Raw genomic sequence first — 12,401 nt, 5'->3', positions numbered from 1 at the left:
TCCTCTGGTCTAGCCAGATCTGTAAGATAGAATTGGGGTCATGATAGTTGGGGGGTGGAGTGGAGGAAGCATTTAGGAACTAGAGGAAAGGTGTATGTTTCATCATTGCTACACTGCACCCTGACTGGCTCATCTCCTCCCCGCGACCCTTCTGTAAGGGGATGTCCAGTTGCCTACAGATGGGTCTTGGATCCCCACGCTACACTCTCTGCATTCACAATGATTTGATTTTTTGTTCTTTGATGCCTTATACCTGATCCCTTCGACACCTCGTGATCACACAGGCTGGTGTGCTTCTTCCATGTGGGCTTTGTTGCTTCTGAGCTAGATGGTCGCTTGTTTACCTTCAAGCCTTTAAGACTCCAGATGCTATATCTTTTGGTAGCCGGGTACCATCAGCTTTCTTCACCACTTGTGCTTATGCTCATTTGTCTTTCACCACTGCTGAACTCGTGATGTTAACTTGGGACCAGTCCTGTCCTGAGAGTTTCCACAGATGAGCTCAAAGTAGATCCTCCACACAGGAAAGATTCCTGAAGGGCATAGAGAGGCTTCCATAGACCTGCTCCTGAAAATATCTGTTGGGGTTTGGCAGCATCTGGCCTAACACTTCTTTTCATGGTAGCATAGTACCCAGTACTGAGGCTGTCAGCACAAGGATAAGAGCCTTGTCCACCACCAGTTACTGGAGGCTCCCAAAATTGACCAATGTGATCAGACACTTGCTAAACAGCCAAATGACAAGCTTAAATTTCTCTGATACCCACCCATCATGGGATACCTCCATGCAGGCGGAGCTAGCAGTTTAAAAATTCAGAGAATGCCAGGAAATGTGTTTAGGTGTCTTCAGAGTTGGTTTGACCCATAGCCACTCTGCACAACAGAACGAAACAAAGTGGCCCTACACCTTCCTCACAATTGTTGTATTTGAGCCCATTGTTGCAGCTACTGTGTTAGTCCATCTCCTTGGCAGTCTTCCTCTTTTTCACTGATCTATTACTTTACTGAGCACAATGTCCTTTGCCAGGGACCAGTCTCTTCTGATAACATGTCCAATGCGCATTCGATGAGGGCTCACCATCTCTCGCTTCTAAGAAGCATTTTTCACTGGAGTTCTTCCAAGGTAGATTGGTTTGTTCTTCTGGCAGCCCAAGACACTCAGGGTATGCTTCACCAACACCACCATTCAAATGCATCAATTCTTCTTTGTTTTTCCTTACTCATTGTCCAACTCTCACATGCATATGAGGCGACTGGAAAGTCCATGGCTCGTGTCAGTACAGCTTGGTCTTCAAAGTGATCTCCTTGTTCGTCAACACTCGTCAACAAGAGGTCTTGTGCAGCGGTTTTCCCAATGAAATACATCGTTTGATTTCTTGACTGCTGCCTCCGTAAACACAGACTGTGGGTCCACACCAAAGGATATCTTTCACTTCGATCCCCTCCTCATCCATCATGATGTTGTTTATTGGTCCAGTTGTGAGGACTGGGGTTTTCTTTACCTTGAGTGGTAATCCATATTGAGGGGTACAGTCCTGGATTTTCATCAGCAAGGGCTTCCTGTCCTTCTCACTTTCAGCAAGCAAGGTTGCATCCTCTGCATATTGCAGGGTGTCACTGTGCCTCCCATCCAATCCTGATGCCACATTCCTCTTCACATAGCCCAGCTTCTCTGATTATTTGCTCCACATAGACATGGAACAATACCACTCACACACACATATTTCCTGATTTTAAGTCAAGAAAGATTCCTATTTTATGTAAGTAGCTTGGACTATTAGTGCCGACTGTTTTTGGTCATACACTCCCTCTTCAAATGGTTGAGTTTCAACCGGGTCTTCTTTACTACCACGACTGTGCATTCCTTCCATCTTCTTTGATGCTTCCTGCTTCATTTAATATTTTACCCAAACAACCTTTCAATATTGCAACTTGAGGCTTGATTTTTTCCCTTTTGGTTCTTTCAGCTTGAAATATGATGAGGGTGTTCTTCCTGTTTGGTTTTCTAACTCCATGTCTTTTCACATTTCATTATAATACTTTACTTTGAGTTATTAAGCTGCCATTTAAAATGTTCTATTCATGGGACCATGTGTTTCCAAAATGGTGGCAGTGATGGATGTGGATAGCCCGAGCAGCACCAACAGCAGCATGGACAAGAAGCGCTTTGAAGTGAAAAAGTGGAATGCGGTAGCCCTCTGGGCTTGGGATATTGGGGTTGATAACTGTGCCATCTGCAGGAACCACATCATGGATCTCTGCATAGAAGGTCAAGCTAACCAGACATCTGCCACGTTGGAAGAGTGTACCATTGCCTGGGAGTCTGTAACCACATGCCTTTCATTTCCACCACATCTCTCAGTGGCTCAAAACACAGCAGGTGTGTCCATTGGACAACAGAGAGTGGGGATTCCAAAAGTATGGGCATTAGAAAAAAATGAATTCTTCTATCAAGCTTAAATGTTTGGTTGTTTATTTACTGCCTTGCCCTCCTGTTACTTAATTATAATTAGATAGAACCATGTCTTCGCTGCCTTATCTTTTCAGTTTGTCGTGCTCATGCAACCACATCGTGTTCTGTGTCAAATAAAATTCCAGTTGGATTCAGAAATTGAAAATAAATAAATAAATGTTCTATTAATATCTTTTATCATTGATCTTTTCTTGTCTTTTTAGTGACCTTTTGCTTTGTGTATGATGTTCTTAATGTCATCCCACAGCTTTTTGGGTCTTCTGTCATTAGTGTTCAATGCAGCCTATCTGTCTTTGTGATGTTTTAAAAATTCTGGTGGGATATACTCAAGGTTGTATTTTGGCTTCGATGAACTTGTTTTTAATTTTCTTTAGCTTCAACCTAAACTCAAATAAAAGCAATTAATGGTCTGCTCCACAGTTGGCTGCTGGTCTCATTTTGGCTGCTGATTCTCCACTTGTCTGTTATCACAGATGTTGTCAATTGGACTCCTGTGCATTCCATTTGGTGAAGACCACGTGCATAGTCATCATTAATGTTGCTGAGAAAAAGGTATTTGCAACGAGGAAGTTGTTGGTCTGCAAATGTTTACCATGTGATCTCCACCTTTGTTTCTGTCACCAAGGCCATATTTTCCAACTGCTGTCCCTTCCACTTTGTTTCCAAGTTCTTCATTCCAATCACCAATAATTATCAATGCATCCCAATTGCATAGTTGATTGATTTCAGACTGAAGAAGCTGGTAGAAGTCTTTGATTTCTTCAGGAAAGACATGGGAGTCATTCCAATCCCAGGCTATGATTTTGAAATAAAGCAAAAGCAAATTAAAGAGCTTCAGAGAGAAACTGTTTCTTCATCTTTTGAAGCCAATTATTTATTACTTGAAGCTCTTAAGAGATTGAGGCTACTTCTCAGAGCCTCACATGCAGCCAGCGCTCCCAGACCACAAGATCGCTGCGTCTCTAATGTGAGCGAGGACGCTTGTTCCTTGCCGCAAAGGAATGCATTTGCATAGTCCACAATTTCACCAGCACAGCACCAACAATTCAGCCACTAACTCATGTCTATAGCTTGTCAGCTGCCTAGTCACAAAAATGTGCTTATCAAATAAGATAACCCACTGTCACCTGACTCGAATCAACCCTACATAGTACCGCTGAGACTGCATGTTCTGACGAGAGCTGAAAGCCTCATCTTTCTCCTGTAAAACAGCTGGTGGATTTGAACTTGTGGTTAGCAGCCCAATAATGGGCCCCCAGTACCACCAGATGCATATAAACTTGAACGCACATTGCCATTTGGGTTCCACGTTACATGACTTGTCCAAGTCACTTGGCTGGGTACCAAGACAGCGAGAACCAAAACCTGTTCTGACTTAAAACTGTCAACATTTCATTTGGCAGATGGTGGCTCTTTGTATCATCTTAATGTTGCTTGCGGCAGGGGGTAAGGTGGCTTTTGACATTAGCTCCTGACTCTGGACAAATAAAGGATTAAGCCCAGTTACTGGAAAGCTGCTGGAGTTTTTTCAGTTGGCCCTGCAGTGATTCCTTCTCTGAAAAAGGCGATGTGTGCACAGCCCAGGAAACAAAAAACAGGTGGGGGATTTAAAACAAACAAACAAACATCTTATGATTTGAAAACTTCTGAAGGTTTTCAAACCAAGCAAAGTAGTGTGTTCGGCAACTGAGATGCACGTTGTTTCAGGACATGGACGGCAATCCCCACGGCTCCCACTTCCTCCTTGTGTTTCCTGTTTTCATGCTTCCTTCTTTCCTGTCCATTCCTGCCTTCTGAGCTTTGTCTCTGAACAAATGCTGCCCGTGAGCTCTCAACTGTTGATTGTTCTAGAAGCACATACCACTCTGATGCTACCCTTCACCTTCCAGGCCTAGTATTTAGCGAAAAGCTGATCCACGGGCATGAATTGAGTTTCAAGCTGAAGGGCGTCTTAGGGTCACAGACGAAGGGTTCTATCTACTTCTCTCTATCATACCACCAAGCCTTGTCTTTTTATTTAATCTTGAATTTTAGTTCACATTTGTGCCCCACTAGATCCAGGAGCTTCTATGGTTGCTCCAATCAGAGTTTTCGGTAGTGTTAGCCCAGTGCCATCTAGTTCTGATCCAAGAGTCATGTAGGTTGAGGTTCAAGTGCCCATTAGTTCTTTGAACTAATTGTTTCCCTGAGTTTTTTTGTTTTGTTTTTAATTTTCTTCACTCTTCTTGGCTAACAAACTTTTTAGACTAAGAGGGAGAATTTACCATTCACATCAGCAGCCCCAAATGTTTTCCTCCCAGATGTTGCAATACCTACAATTTTATTGTCAGATAGTGTATTGATCCAACCTCATATAGTCAGGCCATTTAATGCATATCATAATACGTAAATTGACACATCAGGGTCACAGAAGCATCAACCTAAAGGGAAATTAACATCAGTTTGTTCTCTCCATTGTATGGGTAGCTGAGCTCTCTCCAAATAGGTAGCAGAGCTTCAAAATTGCATTTACAAAAGTTTGATTTGTGAATGCTACTCCTTATAAAGCAGAGAGAGCCCAACTAAACCCATGCCTGGGCCATTTCCCCGATCAGTAACTACCTGAAAAGAGGGTCAATGCATTGTTTGTTCCAAGAACTATGAAGTAGTAAGTATATGGGATAAAGAGTTAAATACCAGTCATTGTGTGTGTGTGTGTGCATTTGTGTGTGGGCGCGCATTTGTGTGTGCATTTGTGTGTGTGTGTGTGTGCATTTGTTTATAACCTCTGCTCCGATTTACCTTCCCTCTCATCAAAACTTAGCTCCAAAAGATTCCCTTGCTCAGTTACAGTACAGCTGAAAACTCAATGAAATCCCCAAATGGAATGGATCACTCCTTCCTCTGAAGTTTTTTTTTTAATGTTTTGCTAATTTTATTTTAACTTTATTATCTGTAAAGCAGAGAGACATGTTGGTTGTGTCATTTCGTCAAAAGCTCCCTCAGTTCTCCTCTTTTACAGTGAGTCTGACTTATCCAGGGCTGCTGGCGCAGAGATCTCAGAAGTAATGACTTTAACAGAAACGTATCTTCCCACGGTGCAGGCCAAAAGCCTAGGTCCCGGGTGCTGGGCTTTCTCGCTCTCTCTGGTCTCTGGAGGGCGGTCTTTGTACCTTCTGTCTGCACCTGAGCTTTCTTCCTGTGGCTTGGTATCTCTCTCAACCCATCTCTCCCTGTTTGTTATTTATACTCTCTTTTAAAAAAAGTTTATTGGCACATAATCCATATACCATGCAATCTAATACTTCAATCATATCTAGAGGAGTTGTTCAATCATTACCACAATCAAGTTTTCTTCTTCCTCCTCCGAAGTCTTATAGCACCTACATCTAAAATACATTTTCATTTCAAACCAATTCGCTAAATTTTTGTATAGTTGGCTTAATGTGTTAAGATATTCTGCTAGAGAAGGTCATAGATGATATAGTTCTTGCATTATAATATTTAAAATATAGTGGATGAAACTGACATGCACATTGCCAACAAAAAATGAAGCTGTTTTTGCAAATATTTTCCAAAAGACATTATGTATTTCCTACCTCTTTCTTATTTTTAAAATAGTTTTATTGGCAGATAATTCACAAGCATCCAATTTAATCTTTCAATCATATTTCAAAGAGTTATATAATCATCAACACAATCAATTTTAGAAAATTTTCTTCTCATACTCATGTTGTTAGCTCTCCCTCTCTCCTCCTATGCCCTAGGTAATTTTTAATCCAGTTACTGTCTCTATAGATTTACCTATCCTGAATTTCATATATAGAAAATATACAAGAGACAAACAAAAACAATGACAAACCAAACCAACTGAGAAAAATCTTCATTGAAAAGAAAGCACAAAATACAAAAAAACTGAAACACGTTTAAAATGAGTCTAAAGGGAACTCAAATGATAAAGTGTTACATTTTAACTTAGCTGTATCTGCCACAATCAACTTTATAGTGCCCTGTGTCTGAGAGCAAAGCTACTCACATCCTGGCCTATGGTCAAAGGGGATTCAACACAGGCTAAATCTGGGGATCCTGCAAATGGATTCTGGGTTTGCAATGTCATCCACAGCCTTCTGCCAACTGGGTGTTCACAATTTAAGCTCTGATATCACTCCTTCCTTTGGATTTCAATTTCATTATTTATAATCCTTGGATCACACAGGTAATATGCTTCTACCATATGGACTGAGTTGACATCTCAACTTTAACAGAAACGTATCTGTTAAAGACAAGACCCCAGAAGATATGCTTTCTAATAGCCAGGCACCACCTGGTTTCTTCACCACACTTTGCTGTAACACCAAATCTCCAGTAATTTCTTCATGAGAATGAGCACTGAATAGGGCTGTGTCATAAGAACTAGTTGTTTTTAGATTGGGGGCGGAATTAAGTGGAAGCCTAAAATCCATTCATAAATCTATTGTTTATATATGTCTCTGGTTCACTTTAGAGACATGGTTTTGTGATAGAGACCATTATAAATTATTTCTCTGGGGTATAAGGTTAACCAATGCTATAGAATTTAAAACACTGTTAATAAAAGGAAATTATATGTCTATAGGCTTTTCAGAGCAAAATACAGGAATTGTTGGCTTTATAGGTTCAATGCTTAAGTAACTAGCCACTGTTTTTATGAACAATGGGAACCAGGGATTGTAAAAACTTTCAAAAACACTCATTCACAGAGGTAGAGCCATGCCCACCCAGACGAATACATAAGACAGGCATTGACATGGGACACTGTGGTGATTCCGGGCCAACATTCACTGGGTCTCCTCAAGGCAAGAGCTCCGAACCAAAGTACAATGACTACTATCATAGCCTGGAGATTGCAGTCATCTGCTTCTTTCCCCTGGGGTGTTTCAGCCTCACGTCCAAGGGAGCGTGTGAGTTCCTTAAGTCTGCTACAGGTGAGTTTGGGGTAAATCCCAATTCACTTAGTGGGGTTTCCACATTGCATCTTTCTGGCATGGCCTATGACTGACGTTGTGAGTCTCAAAAGGACAGTCTAAAATCCCAGTAGGATATAGCACAAAGCCAGAGTCACCAAGATCTGCATAGAAACTAGATCGAAGTGTCCAATTAGCAACATAACCATATTCTTCCCCTTGGACTCAATAGATGTATTGTTAAGCCCTTTTTCCCAAGGGCAAGTTGCTTCACCAGTTTACCCACCAACAGCACAGTAATTGCCTTCTCAGAGAAATCCTTGCCCCTCTCCCCGTATTTCCAGTAAGATGGTGGTGCCGTGGTTATGCACTGGGCTGTGATCTGCATGGTTGGCAGTTCAAAACCACCAGCAGCTGCTCCGCAGGAGAAAGAGTTTTCTGCTCCTGTAAACAGTTGCGGTCTCAGAAAGTTATAGGGGGCTCACTATGAGTCAGCATAGTTTCAGACATTATGGGACCTGGGGGCTGATGGTGGGTGTCCAGGGTGTTGACAGCAGGAGAGGGCGATGTTCTAAGCAGTGGCTGGCACCCCAGTGACTTTCTGGAGCATGCCTACTGCTCCTGGTCCCTTCGGGTGCCCAGAGCCTAGGGCCTGGAGATCTGCCACTGGGTGGGCTCTCCGGGAGTCCGTGCAGCACAGTGGTCAGGGCTTCCCCACCCGGGCAGCCTCCGGGCGGCTCCCTTCTTCCTCACGGAGGAAGTCAGAGGAGTGGAACCGCAAGGTATAATATCATGATACCACAAGGCCTGCCCTCATCCTTCAGCTTGGGGACGGTCCACAGAGGCCAGGGGTGGCACTATCAGGGTTGGATCTGCAGTTCCCCAGCAGACGGCCAACCTCACACCTGAGCGCAGAGCCCTACCGGCTCTGCCCCAGGCCCAGCCCCACCTGCTTTGGCTCCTGGTGCCCAGAGAACTAGACAGAGCTACCGGAGAGGCGACATTAGTCAGGGTTTGCCAGGTACAAGGATTCCAGACCAACAGATGGTATCTACAGATTAGATCAATCCCAAAACTTCTCAAGCTATTTAGTGACTGTAAAAGGTCTCTGGCTCTCTCTCTTTCTCTCTGCCATGCAATTTACCAAAAGTGAATATAATTCAATGGTATGGGTTTTTTTTGGTATATTCACCACAACCTGTAGAATATTTTCAGCACTCTAAAAAGAAACCCATGCTCATACGCCATCACTAATCTACTTTCTGTGTCTATAGGTTTGTCTCTTCTGGAATATTTCATATATACATGACTTCCTATAATCTATGGCCTCTCCTAGAGGAAACCCACTGGCACTGGAATCAGACAGGCTTTGCATTGTATTCCCTACTCTCCTATTTGTAACCTTAAGCAGAGTGCTTGACTGTCTGACCTGGTTCCCAGAGAAAGAACGTGCTGTTTGACCAGGAGGGGCACCCACGAGTGCATCATCCAGCCTCACTGGTTTTTACTGTTTGGCTCTCCTTGTTGCCCCTCGGCCCTTCCCAGGCCTTCAGATGGATTGCCACTCAGGACCTTTGTCAGGGAGTGGGATGTGAAGTCTTGAGGGCTGTTTCGGTCCTCTCACCCAAGTCCTACAACCGCAAACCCCTCTTTCCCAGTGAAGGCCTGGCAGCCAGCGAAAAGATGATCTCTAATACTACATGCCGGAATCACTATGGTTCTGAGTTAATCTCTGGCCCTGTCTGCTGCTGCTTTGCTTTGAGTCAGTTTGTAGCCACATCCTCATTCCCAGACACCGCTAATGGCCAGCTTCTTAATCTCAGAAGGAGCCAGGAGAGTTATCAGGGACTCTGACCAGGTAGCTCACTATTTGCTTGCAAAGTAATGCGTGTGCAGGTACCTTGTGAAGCTGCCAAGGGGTTCCTTGTTAAGCGATCCCATCACTGTCTAACAGCTGCGTGGGGCCGACAAAGCAGAGGGAAGGGACGTGGTTGACGTTAGATCCAACTTGCCATCTCTGGAATCAGCAGGGGGTGGGGTATATGTGAAGGAGCTGCAGGGGCAAGGCAGAGGGGAAAAGGCAAGCCCAGTGGTGAATACTGGCGAATGTGGCCACATTTAGTGGCTGATCACCTTGTACCAAGATTACGGTGAGCACAGACATTTCGGCCATGTCATCATCTGGGGACAAGACAGTAGAGCCCATGGATATGCAGCCTGTCTGTGTTGCTGGCCCAGGACACCATCACTGCCTGATCGCCTGCTGTAACTTCACAACTTGGTGACGGCAGAGGCTGGTGGTGAAGACAGTTAATCACCTGACTGCAATCCGAAAAATTGGGGTTCAAACCCACCGGGAGGCACCTTGGAATATTGGCTGAAGGTCTGCCTCTGAAAAGTCGCAGCCTGTGGCGGTTCTAGTCTGTTACCCCAGAGTCACGACATGTGCAGCTGAAATCTACTTGGTGGCGACTAACAACAATGACGTTTGTTTCTTGAATTCTACATCTCATCAGTTGCTTTTTTACTGTAGGGCTAACCCTGGAGATGAAGAAGCCCTGGTGGTGTCATGATGAGGAGTCGGGCCACCATCAGCATGGTCAGCAGTTTGAAACCAGCAGCAGCTCTGAGGGAGACAGGCTGGACTTTCTACTCCCGTAAAGAGTGACAGTCTCAGAAAACCCCCAGGGGGTCACAATGAGTCCATATTGATTCAAGGGTAGTGAGTTTGCTTTGTTTGAGAAATCTAGAGACATGGCCAGGGTCAGATTACTCAATAAGTAAGATAAGCCTGGGCTCACTTGTGCTTACCTGTCTTTCATTACATCAAAGATGTGGTGCTCCCCATGGCAATCTGCTTCTAGAAACAGACGGCCTTGGAAGCCTATCCTAGAGAGTCCTATATGGCCACGATGGCTGGGAATCGGGTAGATGGCCAGGTACCCTGTATAAGCCAACCACCTCATGGAAAAGAGGAGGGAACCATTACTCCAAGCGTTTATTCCCTGGAGCATCCCCCTCAGGCAGGTAAAACAAACAAACAACAAAAACCGAAATTTGCAGGGCTGAGAACTGAGGTAACCCTAACCAGGAACCAGTAGTACAAGGCAGAGGAGCAGGTGACACGATGGTTAAGTGCCCGGCAGTTGAGACCCACTGGTCACTGTGTGAGAAACAAGATGTGACCGTTTCTATAAGCTTACAGCTCTGGAGACCCTATGGGGCAGTTCTACTCTGTTCTATAAGGTCGCAGCAAGTTGGAATTGACTAGATGTCAACGAGTCACATATATTTCAAACACCTCATCCTAAAGAGGAGGGAAGAAGACCAAGGAAGAACCAAACACGCTCAAGTCAGTTATCGCTGCCTTTGAGGAGAAATGTGAACTCAGAAATTCTAGCTCTCCCTTTCAAAGGGAATCTGGTTTTGACGTTAAGTAAACAAAGAAGCAATCACTTGGACTTTAGAAGATTGCCTTTTGTATTTACAATGCTCTCAGCTAGAAAGCATCTAGTTTGTTAAGGCTAAGATCAAAGGTCCCAATCCAGATTATACTTTGCTCTACTCTGCTTTCCCCTCTCCAGGCATCCGTCTATCTCTCGGCATACAAATCCATACGCATTCATGTGCTTCTGCTTGGGTTACCATCCAGATGCGTGGAGTATATCGTAGAGCCCTCACTGAGGGCATAAAGGGGGGCAGTTTGGACCACCAGCTGCTCGGTTGGAGGAGAGATGTGGCAGTCTGCTTCCACAAAGACATGTGGGAAACCCTGTGGGGAAGTTCTATTCTGTCCTGTCGGCTTGCTGTGGGTCAGAATGGATGCGATGGCTGTGGGTTTGGGTTTCGGTAACATTAGAGAGAGTGAGAATTCATGAACGCAAGGTTGTGGTATTGACACTTCAGTGGACTTTATCATCATGACAACCCCGGTAGAGGATTTTATAGCCCTAGCCCACAGGCATCAGGCATGGTCAAGAGGTGTACTTCCTTGCATAGATGAAGGGCGCCACTTCCGAAGGAAGCTTAAAGAAGCTTCGTGTAGTCTGACATCATAACCCAGATAGGGACCACTCCTTCAGCCTGAGCTCCGAACATCCACAAGACATGGAGCCTCACCACAGTTGCGTGGATTTATGAGGGGCCTTCAGAAAACTCATCAATTCCATTTTTGCGTGAACTTTTTGATGACCTCTTTTACAGTATGAGAAAGAGAGAAACTACTGTCATCGTATACCACTCCCGTTCAGGGTCGTTTGCTACCCTAGCATGACTTCACTCAAACTCAGTTGCTTTTCAACTGTCCTCTTTTTCCTTTCTTCTGAGTCTATTCCCTAATCCTATATCAACTTCATGTAATTTACAGCGGTTGTGGAAGTACTGTATTGGACTTCTTCCCCCCACTACTGTGATTAGAATCAAGTGAAAAAGTATATGTCTATAAGGATCAAAACCAAGACAAAGGCTTCCACACCAAAGGGCACAACCTTTGGAGGTTCCCTAGAGAGGGAGGTCAAGGTTGGGAAGAAGCAGCAACGGATTAGAGCAGTGATTCTCAACCTGTGGGTCGTGACCATTTTGGGGGGGTCGAAGACCCTTTCACAGGGGTCATTAGGACCATCGGAAAACATAAATATTTCACACTATATAATTACATTTTTGTTTTTTGATTCATCATTATGCTTTAATTATGTTCAATTTGTAACCATGAAAATACATCCTGTATCAGATATTTACGTGACGATTCATAACAGTAGCAACATTACGGTTATGAAGTAGCAACGAAAGTAATTTCGTGGTACTGTATGAAAGGGTCACGGCTTTAGAAAGGTGGAGAACCGCTGGACCAGAGGATTGACAGGTATTGACGTGGATGAAAGGCAGGATGGCGGCACGCAAGAAGGAGACAAGAAATCGGGGGAGGGTGGGAGAGGATCCAGGGGAGGGGACTGAAGAGTGGTATAAACTGTGGAATGCAGAGTTGGTGGTCTGAAATGAAAACTTCC

At 44.2% G+C, this 12,401-nt stretch overlaps 1 protein-coding gene and 1 pseudogene across 1 annotated transcript in view; one reads left to right on the top strand and one right to left on the bottom strand.

Moving 5' to 3' along the window:
* PRKAG2 (protein kinase AMP-activated non-catalytic subunit gamma 2) overlaps positions 1-12,401 on the bottom strand; it is a 305,092-nt gene that overhangs the window by 241,636 nt on the left and 51,055 nt on the right. The window lies entirely within an intron of this gene.
* On the top strand, positions 2,095-2,431 carry LOC142449013 (E3 ubiquitin-protein ligase RBX1-like; annotated as a pseudogene).

Source organism: Tenrec ecaudatus, chromosome 5 (genome assembly GCF_050624435.1).
Source record: "Tenrec ecaudatus isolate mTenEca1 chromosome 5, mTenEca1.hap1, whole genome shotgun sequence".
Classification (NCBI taxonomy): Eukaryota; Metazoa; Chordata; class Mammalia; order Afrosoricida; family Tenrecidae; genus Tenrec; species Tenrec ecaudatus.
This window is presented reverse-complemented; position numbering and strand designations above follow the sequence as displayed.